The 15069-nt window shown below is 38.4% G+C and overlaps 1 protein-coding gene across 6 annotated transcripts in view; it reads right to left on the bottom strand.

The window, feature by feature from the left end:
* The window catches only part of LOC114031836 (disks large-associated protein 1), a 411078-nt gene that overhangs the window by 148069 nt on the left and 247940 nt on the right, over positions 1–15069 (bottom strand). The gene's annotated exons all lie outside the window — the stretch shown is intronic.

Genomic DNA, 15069 nt, shown 5'->3' on the forward strand with positions numbered 1-15069 from the left:
TTGTTTTCTTCAGTGTACTTTTTTTCCAGTTGACCAATTGTGTTTTTTAGGGACTTGTTTTCTTCAGTGTACTTTTTTTCCAATTGGCCAATTGTACTTTTTAAGGACTCTTCTACCTCTCTCATTTGACTTTTGAAATCCTTCTTGAGTTCTTCTAAGAAGGTTTTTTGGTCTTGAGACCAGTTCATATTCCCTTTTGATGTTGCAGATGTGGGTTTGATGACAATGTTGTCCTCTTCAGAATTTCTGTCTTATTCTTCACTCTTCTCATAATATGAATCTATCGTATGTTTCTTTTTACTCATGGTGTTTCTTTATTCTCTGGCCTTTAAAGAGATTATGCTCTCCTGCTGGGGAGCAGAGGGCACTGACCCAAGCTTGTTGTGTTGGGAGCCTAGGTCTTGGTCACTGGCTTTGTGTGCTGGGGCCTCTTATGTTGGCAATTGGAGGCTGTAGGGTTCTGGCAGCTTATCTGGTGTTGAGCTGGAATCAACAAGGCTGGAACTTTTTGGCGCCTCTAGGTTGCTTTCTTCAGCTCCTTTCAGACTAATGCTGCCGGGTGCTAATCTGCCTGGGGCCCTTTGTAGTGCTGCTTCCCTTATTTTTGCTGAGTCTCTGGGAGACCAGTTTGCTGTAGAATGACGAAGCACCAGAATCTCCTCCTGGTGTGCTAAAGTGGGTCTTTCCACTAGCTGGCTGGGCGACTCCTGTTTCATACTGCTCCCCTTCCCCCAGGGTAGGAGGGGCCTTTCCCGTTAATCCCTCTAGCTAGCTGGGCTACTGCACTGCTGCGACCTGTCTTTCTTCTGGTTCAGCTGTTCCAGGGTTTTTTCTGGGGTGATATTTTCTGGGTTTTCACAGGTTGATAGGGGAGGATGAGAGAGAGACTACCTTTTTACTCCACCAACTTGGCTCCCAGAAGCGCAAGTCCCCTCAAGATAGATTTTTAAATTATTTTCAAGATCTAGAAAGTAATCCTTTGGTAGCTTGAGTCATATGGCACCGAATAAGTAAATTAATTTAGGTAATATTGTCATTTTAATTATATTGGCATTTCCCAATCATGAGCCATTAACATCTTTCTAATTATTTAAGTCTCGTTATTGTTGTAAAGGGTGCTCTATGTTATTGTTGTGCAGTTATGGTCGACTCTTCATGACCCCATGGTTCATAGTATACCCTTCTATCCTCCACTATCTTTTGAAGTCTGTCCAAGTTCATGTTGTTTCCATGATACAATTTATCCATCTTATCCTCTGCCATCCCATTTTCCTTTTGCCTTCAATCTTTTCCAACACCAGAGTTTTTCCTGATGAATCCTATCTTCTCATTATGTGGACAAAGTATTTAAGCTTCAGCTTCAGTATTTGACCTTCCAATGAATGTCCTCAATTAATTTCTTTAAGCATCGACTGATTTGATCTCCTTGCTGTCCAAAGGACTTTCAAAAGTTTTCTCTGGTACCACAATTCTATAGTTATATTCATGTAGTTCCTGTGTATATCTTGTTGGGTAGACTAATACACATTCCACGGTCATTTTGAAGGAAATTTCTCTCCACATTAGTTTTTTTAGACATCTTCCTCTTTTGTTCTTCATTGAAAAAGTATGTTTGTGTCTTGGGTATTTCATTCTTGAGCTCATCCCATCTTTTTTTTTTTTTTTGTATCATTCTCTTCAATTTTAGAGTTACAGATCCACAATAGTCTTTGTCAGAACTCTTTAACATCTATTCTTCTGAAATGCAGGATACCTATGTTAAGCTGACCTTTTCTAACCTGAGCTCTAAAATGATGTTGTCACTTGATCTGAAAGTTGTCATAATTTCTGATTCAGCAACCAGTCCCTCCTCAATGGTTCACATCAAGTCAAATATAGTCATTCCTCTTAACTTCCCTTTATTAAAATATTCCCATACTTGCAATCAGATGTAAATACCAAAGAGAACTTCAGAAACAACTTATTTTTTCATGACCTACTGTGAAAAGTTGAGTGGTATTATAACAATTCTCTATTTCCCTCTGAATTAATATTCTGTATTGTTAGCAAACTGTTTATTTTCACCCAATTATTATTGAATGCTTCTTCAATAAATAACTCTTATTAGATCCTTGCAGAACTTCACAAATAAGTATTAGCATCCTTGTATCAGAAATAATAATATACATATGTATGTGTGGGGAGAGAACTGGGATTGCTCAGGGAATTCAAGTATCTTTTAAGGTTGCTTATTATTTAGGTAATGATTCCAAAATCCTGTATAGTCCACAAAACTCTGAACCATCTGTTGGACTTCTTTAAATAAAGGTCTATCTAATGGGGAAATATGTTTGACATGATTGTACATGTATGACTTATATCAGATTCCTTGCTGTCTTGGGGAGGGAGAAAAATTTGGAACTTGAAATTTTACAAAAATGAGTGTTGAAAACTATCTTTACATGTAATTGGAAAAAATAAAATACTATCAAATTAAAATAAATAAATACATACATACATACCCAGAAGAATCCTAACAATAAATAAATAGATAGATAAATAAAGGTCTATGACACAGAATAGAATGTTGACTTTGGGAAGTTGGGAATCTAAAGTCAGATCATTCCAACAATTCATGACTTGTAAAGGACAGATGTTGTTGTTGTTGTTCAGTCATTTCTCAGTCATGTCTGACTCTTTGTGACCCCATTTGGGGTTTTCTTGGCAGAAATATTGCAGTGGTTTGTCATTTCCTTCTCAAGATCATTTTACAGATGAAGAAACTGAGATAAGCAGGTTTGAATGACTTGCCCAGGATCATATAGTTAGTAAGTATCTGAGGCCAGATTTGAATCCAAGAAGATGAGACTTCCTGACTCCAGGCCTGGCACTCTATCCACTGTGTGGATACCTAGCCACCCCTGGACAGATGTACTGAACCCTGAGAATGGAACACAAATCAGAAGTGTGGACTATAGATAAAGCATCATGTGAAATGTTCTTGCCTCTCTTATTGCAACAGCTAACTACCTAATTGGTCTCCTTGCCTTGGCTCTCTCCCTATTCCAATCCTTCCTCCTCCTCATTGCTGCCAAAGTTATTTTTAATTAAGCACAGATCTGACCATGATATTTTCCTAATCAATAAACTCCAGTGGTTCCCTCTTGCCTCTGGAATCAAATATAAACTTCTCTGTTTAGCTTTTCAAGCCCTTCTCAACCTTGGCCCAACTTATCTTTCCAGACTTATTGAACATATTGTACCCTTCTGCACACTCTAATTCAGCCAAATTGGCCTCTCTGCTCCTCACACTTGACACTCTATCGCTTGCTGACATTCCATCTCTACTCCCTGCACCTCTGTATTGACCTTTCCCCATGCCTGGAACACACCCTCCCTATGTCACCTCATAGAATTCCTTTTTTCCTTCAGGACTCAGCTCAAGAACCACCTTCTACATGTAAATATCTTTTTTCCCCTTTTTTTCCTTCCCTCCCCCCCACCTGGCTACCATTAGACAAAAATAGATAGATATATATATATGTAAAATTGTTCTATTCATACTTCTATTTATCAGTTCTTTATCCGGATGCAGATAGCATCTTTCTTTATATATCCTTTATAGTTAATTTGGGTATTTATAATAGTCAAAATAACTTTTTACTTAAAAGTCGTTCTTAAAATAATATTGCTGTTACTGTATACAATGTTCTCTTGATTTTGCTTATTTTGCTTTTCATTCTTTCATGTAAGTCTTTCCATGTTTTTCTAAAATAATTGAACTCATCATTTCTTGTATCATAGTAGTATTCCATCACAATTATGTACCACATAACTTGTTCAGCCATTCCCCAGTTGATGGGCATTCTTACAATTTCCAGTTCTTTGCCACCACAGAGGGAGCTACTATAGACATTTTAGAACATATAGGTTCTTTTCCTTTTTCCCTAATCATCTTTAGAAATAGGCCAAGTAATGGTATTACATGATCTCTTAAGTTTCCTTTCAGTTTTGAATCCTAGACTTACAAAATGGGGCACTAGACAGTGATTTATAACTAAAAGTGATAGTGATAATGAAGAAGGTAATATGCTAAGATAAGTGATAATGAAGAAGGTAATATGCTTAGTGGAAAGAGCAGAGACTCAGAAGTCAAGAGACGCCTATGCAAATCCTGACTGAATCTATCTTGGGCAAATCACTTAACTCCTCTGGGCATGAACTTCCTTATTTGGAAAATAATGGAGCTGGATTAGATAGTTTTTACCATCCCTCAGAGCTCTAGATTCTGACAATTAAAAAAAAAAATCAACTCAGGAGAGAAGAGGTAACAAATTTTCCAAAACTACAGAGATTACCTCTATAAGCATAATTTGTGTTGTTTTTAAATTCCCTTTTGTCAATGCAAATTCTGATTATTATTTTTCCCAAGAAAAAATAAAACAAAATGGTGGCTCTAAAATAGTTAGCTGTGTATTTGTTAGGGACCTCATACAACACTCATTTATAAATAGGATTACCTGTTTGAAATTGTGCAGAGGTAATCTGCCAAAACACTGAAAAACTTGATTTGGGATTTTTAAAAAATGGTGTTAATATAAAAATTGACATTCCTTATGTATTAAAAAAACCCAATTAGTTTAAATTAATTAACACAATAAAAACCAGTTGGGTTAAAATATTAATATGAAATTAATTTCCTTGAATTAAAAGTCTTTATTAACTTAATTATTTTATTTATGTCTATTTTTCAACTAGTGTATACTTAGGTGTCTTTTGGTTCTGCTGGAATCTAGTACATTTCTGCAGTACATCATGGAATAATCCAGAGGTCCCCAAATTTATTTGGCCTACTGCCCCCTTTTTAAAAAAAAATTACTGAGTCCCCCTGCAAATCTACTTCCTTTAACCCTTTAACACTTTTTTATTTGTGTCATTTAAAAAAAATATTAAAAAAAAAGATACATCTTAAATTGAATAATTTATTGTAAATTTTTTTTCCCTACATTGAAATTTTGATGATGCAGTATTACGTCATGTAACCGGATAGTATCATATTGTAAACAAGTCATTACATGTACATATTCCTGCCAATGCATGCTTGACTTCTGGATAATGCACCTACTTTTTTTTTTTTTTTCTTCTTGTTAAGGCAATTGGGGTTAAGTGACTTGCCCAGGGTCACAACAGCTAGTGAGTGTCAAGTGTCTGAGCCTGGATTTGAACTCAGGTCCTCCTGACTCCAAGGCTGGTGCTCTATCCACTGCGACACCTAGCTGCCCCTAATGCACCGACTTGTTAAGACCTATCAGTGGACTTGAGTGGTATTATAACAATTATAACTGATGGGTTATAACTTTGATTTTGTGTGTTTATTTGGAAAATAATGTAATCACTCTGACTTTAACGCTGATACACAAGAGATGAAACATGTACGAGCAGTTTTTCAAAATCTTCTTCTCTTCTTTCCTTATGCTTCCACAATCCCCTCTTATTCAATGCCCCCCAATTGTACCCGAGGCTACTACTGCCCCCCCCATCATTCCAGCACCCCCCAGGAGGCAGTATCACCCACTTTGGGAACCTCTGGATAATTGAAAGGATGCTGAAGTCAGAAAGCCTGATTTGAATCCCAATTCTGCCATGTACTAGCTGTGTGAACTAGATTAAGTTGATTCTGTTCTTTAGGCCTCAGTTTCCTCTTCTATAAAATGAAAGCACTGGGCTATATGATCCTTAAGGTTTCATCAAGTTTTTAAATTCTGTGATAATCAAATAATTTATCAAGATCTACTATACCCAGAAGCAGTACATGAAAGAGCTCTAGACTTTGGAGTCATGATAGACCTGGATTTGAATCCCTTTGCTAACAACACTTATTAGCTATGTTTCCATGAGCAAGTCACATCACTTCAGTTTCCTAATCTGTAAAATGGGGATACCTATAATACCTACCTCATAGAGTTGTTGAGAGGAATAAATGAGGGATAATGTGTGTGCAGTGGTGGTAGAATATACTCCAAGGATATTCTGTGTGGAGCTGAGCTAAGCTTGCTCCCCCTGCCCTTCCCCCCCCCCACTTTTGCTCAGCCCTGAAGGATGTCTAGATGAGCAATTCCTTGGTACTTGTGATGGCAGCAGAGAACTGGCCATTCATTTAGGAAAATCTATCCTGCTCTGACAGCTAGTTAGTATAGTAGATAAAGTACCAGGCCTGGAGTCATGAAGACACATCTTCGTGAATCCAAATCTGGCCTCGGTCATTTTACTATTGGGCAAGTCAGTCACTTAACCATTTTGCCTCAGTTTCCTCATCTGTAAAATGGGCTGGAGAAGGAAATGGCAAACCACTCCAATATCTTTGCCCAGAAAACTCCAATGGCGTTAGGAAGGGTGGGACAGACTAAAACGACTGAACAACACCATCCTACTTCAAAGGGAGAGAGGCTTCTACTCTTAGGCTCTCTCCCTACTGTGTGCCAAGCCTGTGGGGAATGCTGTGAGGCTCTCTTAGATTTCCAGTGACTCAGACAAAGGTTTCTTTTCTTTGCCAAGTATAACAACTGTAGACCCACAGAATGAGATCACATCTGCTGACCTAGATGAACCCAAGAGTGGCCCCAAGTCTCTTTCTGACTCTTCACCTTTGCACTTCTTTCCTTGATCATAGTGAGTAGTGACTGTGTAGTGACCATGAGAGGTGGGTGTTTTGGGAGTGGCTACCTTGGGAGTCTAGGAGTTTCTGGCTTTCTTAGTCAATGCTATCTGACAGGAAGAGGAGGTTTCTGCAACTATAGCATTCGCAGAAGAGATGGTTGCCTGACAGGAAGATGGGCTCAATTCATACGCTGCCTTTCCATGGTGGGTATGGACCTTGAGGGAGTTGGCTAGGCAATATAGAACTAATGTAAAAGTAAAATGGCAGGTTGGCAACTTCACTAAAAATTTCCTGTTTTGATGCTTTAAGTATGAGCCTAGAAGGACAGCATGACAGGACTATGGCTTACTGTAGCAGGTTTGAAGTCTTTGCCAATGTGTGCTGATGAGTCTTTTGCATTTTAAGCATTTCTTTTGTGTAGAGAAAATAAATATGTCTTATATTTGACCCACCTTATATTGAGCATCCTTCTGATGCCCTTTGATAAGACCTTAGACATTAGATGAAATTAAGGCTGTTTTAAGTGACTCTTTCCAGGGCTTTGGGGTGGGAATGGGGAGGCATAAAAAGCCAGAGACAGTGAGAAGAGTCTGGTGCCACTTTTCAGGTTCCCTCAGGACTAAACTCATTATTTGTGAGTCCAGACCTTGGGCAGGAGAAGGTCTTTGATTGGGAGGGAGGGAGGTGGGAGAAGGTGCCTACCTGCCTCTGGGCTAAGCAGTTCTGTTGTTACACAGATACAAGCGTGTTGTAAGCCAACACACATGCCAGGCATTATCATCTTTTAGTCTTCTTTGTCCTTGGTAGCCCACACCCAAATTCACCAAATTCTATAGATTCAACAAATAGAATGTCAGATGCCTACTATGTTGTTATTGTTTGTCCTTCATTCTTGAAAAGGACCAATAACATCAGGATGATGATATCTTGACTTGCAAGTGAATTGGATTTAAGTGAGGCAGAGCTGTGAAAAGTCATCTTTCCTCCAGTCATTGGAGTCCAGGGGCAAGGCAAAGATCAGGATGATTAGTGATAGCCCCAGAGAGAGACAGCATGGAGTAGAAAATAGAGAACTGGCTTCAGAGTCAGCAAGCCTTGGGTTCAAGTTCTATGTCTATCTACTGACCTATATGACCCTGGGGAAATAATTTTACTTCTTAGAGTGCCTGACAACTCTCTTTTGTTTTTTGTTTTTGTTTTGTTTTTGGGAGGCAATCAGGGTGAGGTGACTTGCCCAGGGTCACACAGCTAGTAAATATTTTAGGCCGAATTTGACAGGTTCTCCTGATTCGAGGGCCAGGGTTCTATCCACTACACCACTTAGCTGCCCTACCTGGCAACTCTCTAAGACAACTCGAAGAACATTTGAAAATATATATAGGTAAAGGAAGCTTCCTCATATACAGTTCCCTATACTGATAAAATCATAGGTCTAGACCCCCCCAAAAAAGTAAATGGCACCATACTAGGCCTTGGATAAGACCAAGAAGAATAAGACATAGTTCCAGTCCCCAAAGAGTTAGTAATATAGCTGGGAAGAGAGGCCGGGTATAAAAATAAATATAATATAAATTGTAAATACATAGGGAAGATTAACAAACAAGTCCCTAGAAGATACAGAATGGATTTCTTTAGTAGAGCACTATTGAGATAAGAGTCAGGATGGTAGTCTTTTTTCTACTTTACAGGACTAGGCAATGTATTTGTGTATGTGTGTGTGTGTGTGTGTGTGTGTGTGTGTGTGTGTGTGTGTGGTGTCACTAGAACATAAAGTCTTGGTAGGAGAGAAAGAAGAAAGGCAGAGGCAAAATCCAGTGAGAGAGAATACAGAGAGAGGAAAACAGGTACAGAAGAAGAGAAAGGAGCCACATGAGATAGAGAAAAGAAAGAGATGCCTATGGTGGGGTGTAGTCAAGTGCTAATGAAAATTGCTTTGAGAAACACAGGTTCTCAGAGTTAAGGGTTTCCATACCAAAAAAACCCCCCAAAAACAAAAAAGGCAAAAAAAACCCCCTGTAAATTTAAGGGAAGTTTGTCATTAACATCCTTTTCCTTTCTGATTTCATTTTTCTATATTGACCTCCTTTCAAATGCTTATTCTATATTCTGTTTTCACAGGGTCTTTCTCAGTCTTGGCTTTGGAAAACTATTTAATAAACTATCAAGTTTTCTTTGTTTTTTTTAAATTATTAACTAGGAAATTATCAACAAAAATGAATACTTCCGTATACAAAGATGGACAGAAAATGAAATTATACATGAAACCATAATATGGTTTCTTCCTTTTGATAGAAAAGGGATTGAACAGATGATTTCAGTTATATGGAAAACTGGATGAGCAAACTCTCTCTACTGATGCTGGTGAGTACCTTATCTGCAGCTGATACTTTTAAAGAGCTGCCCAGAGCATGAAAGGTTAAGTTTCATGCCCAGTGTATATTTTAGAAGCAGATCTTCCTGATTCCAAAGCCAACTCTCTCAACTTCTCCACACTGTCTTTCTTTGACATGGTTTTATCAATATTGCTCTGCTTGTCTGTACCCCTTTGAACTCCCCTTCAGTCTCCTCTAGATATTTATATTTTGAAAGTTTCATTAACACTGTTTTCCTTTCTTCCTTCTGTTCATCTTTTTTTTTTTTTTGCATTTCTATCCCTGTACGCCATAATCTCTCTGCCAAATACAAGCTCTCCCTTCTAACAAAAATATAGTTAGGCAAAACAAATTTGTACTATTATGGTCCCGTCTAGAAATGTATGTCTCACTCTTCACCCAAAGTCCATTGCCTCTTCAGTGAGAGGTGGGAAAGCTTGCTTGGTTAGCAATGTTCTGGAGTTGTCATTAGTCATTGTATTGGTCAGAAACCTTTCAAAGCAGTTCTCCTTTACAATGTTACTGTCATGATATATATTATTTTCCTAGTTCTGTTCACTGCATTCTGCATCAGTTATCCAACTCTTCCCAGGTTTCTCTCAACCTATCTCATCATTTCTTATGGTGTAATAGTATTCCATTATATTTATGTATGGTAATTTGTTCAGCTATTTCCAAATTGATAGACATCCTTTTAGTTTCCAGTTCTTTGCTACTTTAAAAGAGCTGCTATAAATATTTTTGTAGATAAGGGGTCCTTTTCCCTCTTTCCCGATTGCTTTGGGGCATAGGCCTGACAGTGTTATTGCTGCATTAAAGCATATGCACAGTTTAGTGACTTTGAGTATACTTCCAAATTGCTTTCTAGAATGTCTGGACACATTCATAGCTCCACCACCTGACAGTACATTACTGTCAGGCTTTTCATTTCGAAAAGAGGCTCTTGAAATTCTTAAAAAATATTTGGTATGAAAAAGAATGAATTTTTAAAGGTGAAATTCTAGGCAAAGACTTTCTGAAAGGTAAATGGGGTAACTATTTTTTTGTGTGTATGTGGAGGAAGGGTGGGTTGAGATGAACATTTATCTTTCTATCTCTCCCTATGCCTATATCTATTCTTCATCCTCACCATGACCTCTAATCCCTCCATCCCTCAATACTGCCTCAGACCATCACCCTTGCTTTGGCTACAGTCCCCTCCTTTTCCAATCTTGAATCATGGGTAAGTAAAATCAACTCTGCACTATCCTCTATTCTTGGGTACCTTGTTCCCTTGTCCAATCCCAACCTTTTCTTCTTTCCTCAAGACCCACGTTCCACTCCCTCAAAACTTTTTCTGTTGAAGACCTTGACTCATATTTCACTTAAAAAATTGAGGCCATTTGCTGGCAGCTCAATCCATCTCACAGCTTTTACCTATCTCACTCCCCTCCTTCACTTCAGTATCTAATGATGAAGTGGCTGGCCTGCTTACTAAGGCCAACTTTTCTACATAAATCCTTGATCTCACTCCCCACTGTCTTCTCTAGAACATTAGCCTCACTATCTATCATTTCTACACTCTCTAATCTTCAATCTTTATCTACTAGTTCTTTCTCTTGTTGTTCTGTTATTTTTCAGTCATGTCTGACTCTTTATGACCCCATTTGGGGTATTCTTGACAAAGAGACTGGAGTGGTTTACCATTTCCTTCTGCTCATTTTACAGATGCTGAAACTGAGGCAAACAGGGTCAAATGACTTGCCCAGGGTCACCCAGCTAGGAAGGCCTCTGTCTGAGGCCAGATTTGAGCTCAGAAAGATGAGTCTTCCTGACTACAGTCTTGGCACTCTATCCACTGTGCCACCTAGCTGTCATCTGTTCTTTCCTTATTACTTACAAATAAACCCAAGTCTATCTTGTCCTTAAAAACTGTTAGTAGATCTTACCATTCCCACCAGCTATCATCCCGTATCTCTTCCCCTCTTCAGTTTGAAAAAAATCATGTACAATGGGTGTCTCCACTTTCTTTTGAAACCTTTTCCAACCTGTCTTTTGATCTCATCATTCAAAAAGTTCTTTCCAAAGTTGCTAATGATCTCAATTGGCAAATCTAATGATTTTTTCCCCCCAATCCTAATCCTTCTTGAAAATTGTTTCCTCCTCAATCATTTGCTCTTTTCTGTGTTTTCGTGACCCTCCCTTCTCGTGGTTCTTCTGCTACCTGCCCAACAATTCCTCAGCTAATTTTGCTGGATTTTTATCAATGCCATTCTCACTATCCACGTGTGTCCCCCCAAGGCTCTGACTTGAGCCCTCTTCTCTTTTCTCTCTAGACGCTCTCATTTGGGGATCTCATCAGCTTCCATGGGTTCAATGATCATCTCTATGTATATGATTTCCAGAGCTATTTATCCATCTCTAGTCTCTCCCCTGAGCTTAACCACATGTCACTGACTGTCTACTTGACGTTTCAACCCAGATGTCCTGTAGGTATCTCATACTCCATATGTCCCAAATATAACTCATTATTTCCTCCTCCCCCCCACCTTCTTTCTTTTCTAACTTCCCTATTGCTGAGGGAATCATTATCCTTCTAGTCACCCATCTTTGAAACCTGGGTTTCAGCTTCCACTTCTCTCTTTTTCAATCTATATGTAGAGGAAGTTACAAAATCTTGTACTTTCTTTCTTTACTAGATGGTTGGATTTTTCCTCTTCTCTCTACTCACATAGCTAGTTCAGGCCCTCTCCCCTCTCACCTCTCACCTGGAGTACTACAATAGTCTTTTTACTAGACTCTACTTCAAGTTATTCCCTATTCTAATCTGTCCTTCATGCAATTGCTTAAGTGATTTTCTTAAAGCATAGTTTTGACCATGTTACCCTTCTCCTATGATTATAACGTGTCCTCTCCCACTCCCCAAATTCTGGTGACTCCCTATTAGCTCCAGGATCAAATATAAAGTCCTGTATCTGACATTTAAGGCTCTTTACAATATGCCCTTTCCTACCTCTCCAGTCTTTTCACAGTTTACTCCTCTCATGCAGTTCACTCTCCTACTTGTTACTTGAACAGGACACTCCATTTGCCATAGCTTTGTACTGATAATCTCCCTTGTCTGGAATGCAATCCCGTCTGCCTCTTGCCATCTCTGGCTTCCTTTGAGCCTCTGCTCAAGGCCTTTCCTGGTCTCCCTATCTATTAATACCTTCTCCTCTAAGATTACCTTCCATCTACTCTAAATTTATTCTGTAAATACTGATTTATATATGTAATTTTCCCATTAGAATGTAAGCTCATTGAAGGTAAGAGCTGTTTTTCCTTTTTCTCAGTATCACTAGTAATTAACACAGTGCCTGCTATGCAGGAAGAACTTAATAAATGCTTTTTGATTGATTGATTTTATTGTCCTTGAAATCATACCCATAGGTTACTATTTTCTTTACCTATTAGTTGAACTTTTCCCAAGGTTAACCATGTTTGATTTTTAATCATCATTAAAGGAAGAATAGGAGATCTGGGTGTCTCTTTTAGGCTCACCAGTAAATCCTTTGATCTGTTTCTACCTTTCTGCCTTCAGTTTATTAGTTCGTTGCCATCTTATACCCTAGGGAACTTCTACTGAAAGAAGTTGCCAGATATAGTAACTTCAGAGGACTGCAGATGAAGAATGATTCATACCTCTCACTACTAGGTAGTGGAATACAGGTATATAATTAAAGCATGTATTTTCAGGAATGTCCAATTTATTGATTTGTTTTGCTTGATTGAACTTGTTATAAAGGAGGGTCCTATTTTGTGAGGGGTGGTAGAGAGTCACTGGGAAGTGTTAGTGATATACTAGGTGGTGCAGTGGATAGAGTGCTGGGCCTGGAATAAAGAAGGCTCACCTTTCTGAGTTCAAATCTGGCCTCAGACACTTACTAGCCATGTGACCCTGGGCAAATTACTTCAACGTGCTTGCCTCAGTTTCTTCAAATGTAAAATGAACTGAAGAAGGAAATGGCAAACCACTTCAGTATATTTGCCAAGAAAACTCCAAATGGGTCACAAAAAGTCAGACATGATTAAAAAACAACTGAAAGTGATACAAAAAAGAAAAGAGCATTAATAAAACTTTAATAGGAAAAAAAGAGAGGTTACTCCTCTCCAAACCTCTTTTTTTCTTTTAAGTAGCTGTCTACAGGTATTTTACCTAGAGAATGATGAAGTCTTGCTTTCTAGGAACACAAAAGTCGGAAACTTCATTTAAATTTATTACAAGCAATAAACTGATCACAAAAAAAAATCAGTGGGTTTTATGTGAATTAAATGCAGTGTCTAGCACTTTGTAGAAACTGGGGAAATACAATTAGGAAGATCCTTTTGAGAGGATTAATGAAATGCCAGTTTGAGATAAAAAAAATACTCTAATTTTATACTGCATTGTTGATACATTGTACATAAGTCTGCCAGAAATGATGTGGTATATAAGACAGAAGAATGCGTGAGTGAATTTCTTATTCACCTGGAATACTCAGTGAGGGATATACTAGGACATGCTGATAGATGAACACTTGTTGATTGTTAGTTATTTATGACACAGAAAGTCACTCTGAAGTCCTGGAAGATTTAGGGAACTAGATGAAAAGGGTTGAGTCAGATTTTTGTGTATTCATGCTTATCTTCATGTGTGGTAGGTCAGGACTGTAATGTTTTGAGAAGCCCTAGCTAGAGAATTTCATGGGTTATCACCAATAGTGTCCTTCTCTAATGGGTGCTAGGCTGCCCTGACATTCTCTTGGAGAAACAAATGCCTTCTTCCCCTAAGACTTTCTAACCAGTGTTACTAATAGACTGACCAAACAAAACAGAAACCTATAGATGCCCAGGGGACCTTTGCTAGTAGAAAACAAAGCTGTTCCCAGAGACCTGTGGGCTCATTGTTCTGTCAAATGTTGCTGTGGTTTTCAGAGGCACAGTCCCAATAACCTTACGAGGTAGAAGGTTTGGGGTAGAAGAGATCTGCTAACAATTCTATCTGGGCCAGACAAGTGAGAAAATCTCTGATGATTTCTTCACATAAGCTCATCTGTTCCCATTTTAAGAAACATGAAACAGTTGTCCATAGAAGCCAAGCCCTTCATCTCCCTAGTCTAGGTTTTCAAAGTACTTGGTGTCATTCTGGTATTTTCGATTTTCATCTACAGTGTGGAAAACAAATAGCCTTTCAGGCAAATCTCATCACATGACACAGCCCCAGTTATCAGTTCAAAAGGCTTGTAATCAACTCATCTGCTTTTGCTCTGTTTCATCTTGCTTCTCTTGACTAGACAAGTCTCCTTCTTAACTCACTCTACACATATGTTTATGTGTATAAAAAGCTTCAGGCTGGGGCTGGTCTTTCCCTCTCTTAAAAAGGCAAACCTGTCTACAATATGTTAAAGTAATTCTAACATTGGCATGACTCAGATGTTGTGTGACCCATGCTCTTATGTTATCTTGATTAAGGCAAGTGTGAGCTCTTAGTCTGAAGAAAGGAAGGACTTTGCTAAGGGCAAAAAAATCTTAGAGATAAAATAAATCTACTATGCAGAAAATCCTAGAAGATTTACAATTACTTTGGCAATTGCATTTCCCCCCCCCATGCATGCCTCAATGCTTTATTATATAAGAAAATGTAGGGGATCATTGATTTGAGCAATGCAAACAGCCAGAATCCAAAGAATCTACAACAAAGGGACAAAATAAGAATGTTGGTGGTAGTGGGGGCAAAATTGTGAAATATTTCTGTGAAAATATTTTCTTTATTGCTGGTTGATTAGAACATAGTCATGTGTCTCTACAAGGTAGGTAATATCATGTTAGGTCTTTTAAAGGACATAGGATTACTTTTAATCCAGTGTCAATGCAATTTGTAGAGACAGTTCTGTTTTTCTTCACACTTCAAGGATTTCAATGAAAATCTTTTTATTCAAACAAAAGGGAGAAGAAAACCTGCATGATATCAAATAACAAGCCATATAGTGATAGGTCCTCTGTTTTGACTCAAGATATTTTCTGTTTTTGTTTTTTTCCCCCCTAAAAACAAACAACCTC

Source organism: Vombatus ursinus, unplaced genomic scaffold (genome assembly GCF_900497805.2).
Source record: "Vombatus ursinus unplaced genomic scaffold, bare-nosed wombat genome assembly UNPS02015255.1, whole genome shotgun sequence".
Classification (NCBI taxonomy): Eukaryota; Metazoa; Chordata; class Mammalia; order Diprotodontia; family Vombatidae; genus Vombatus; species Vombatus ursinus.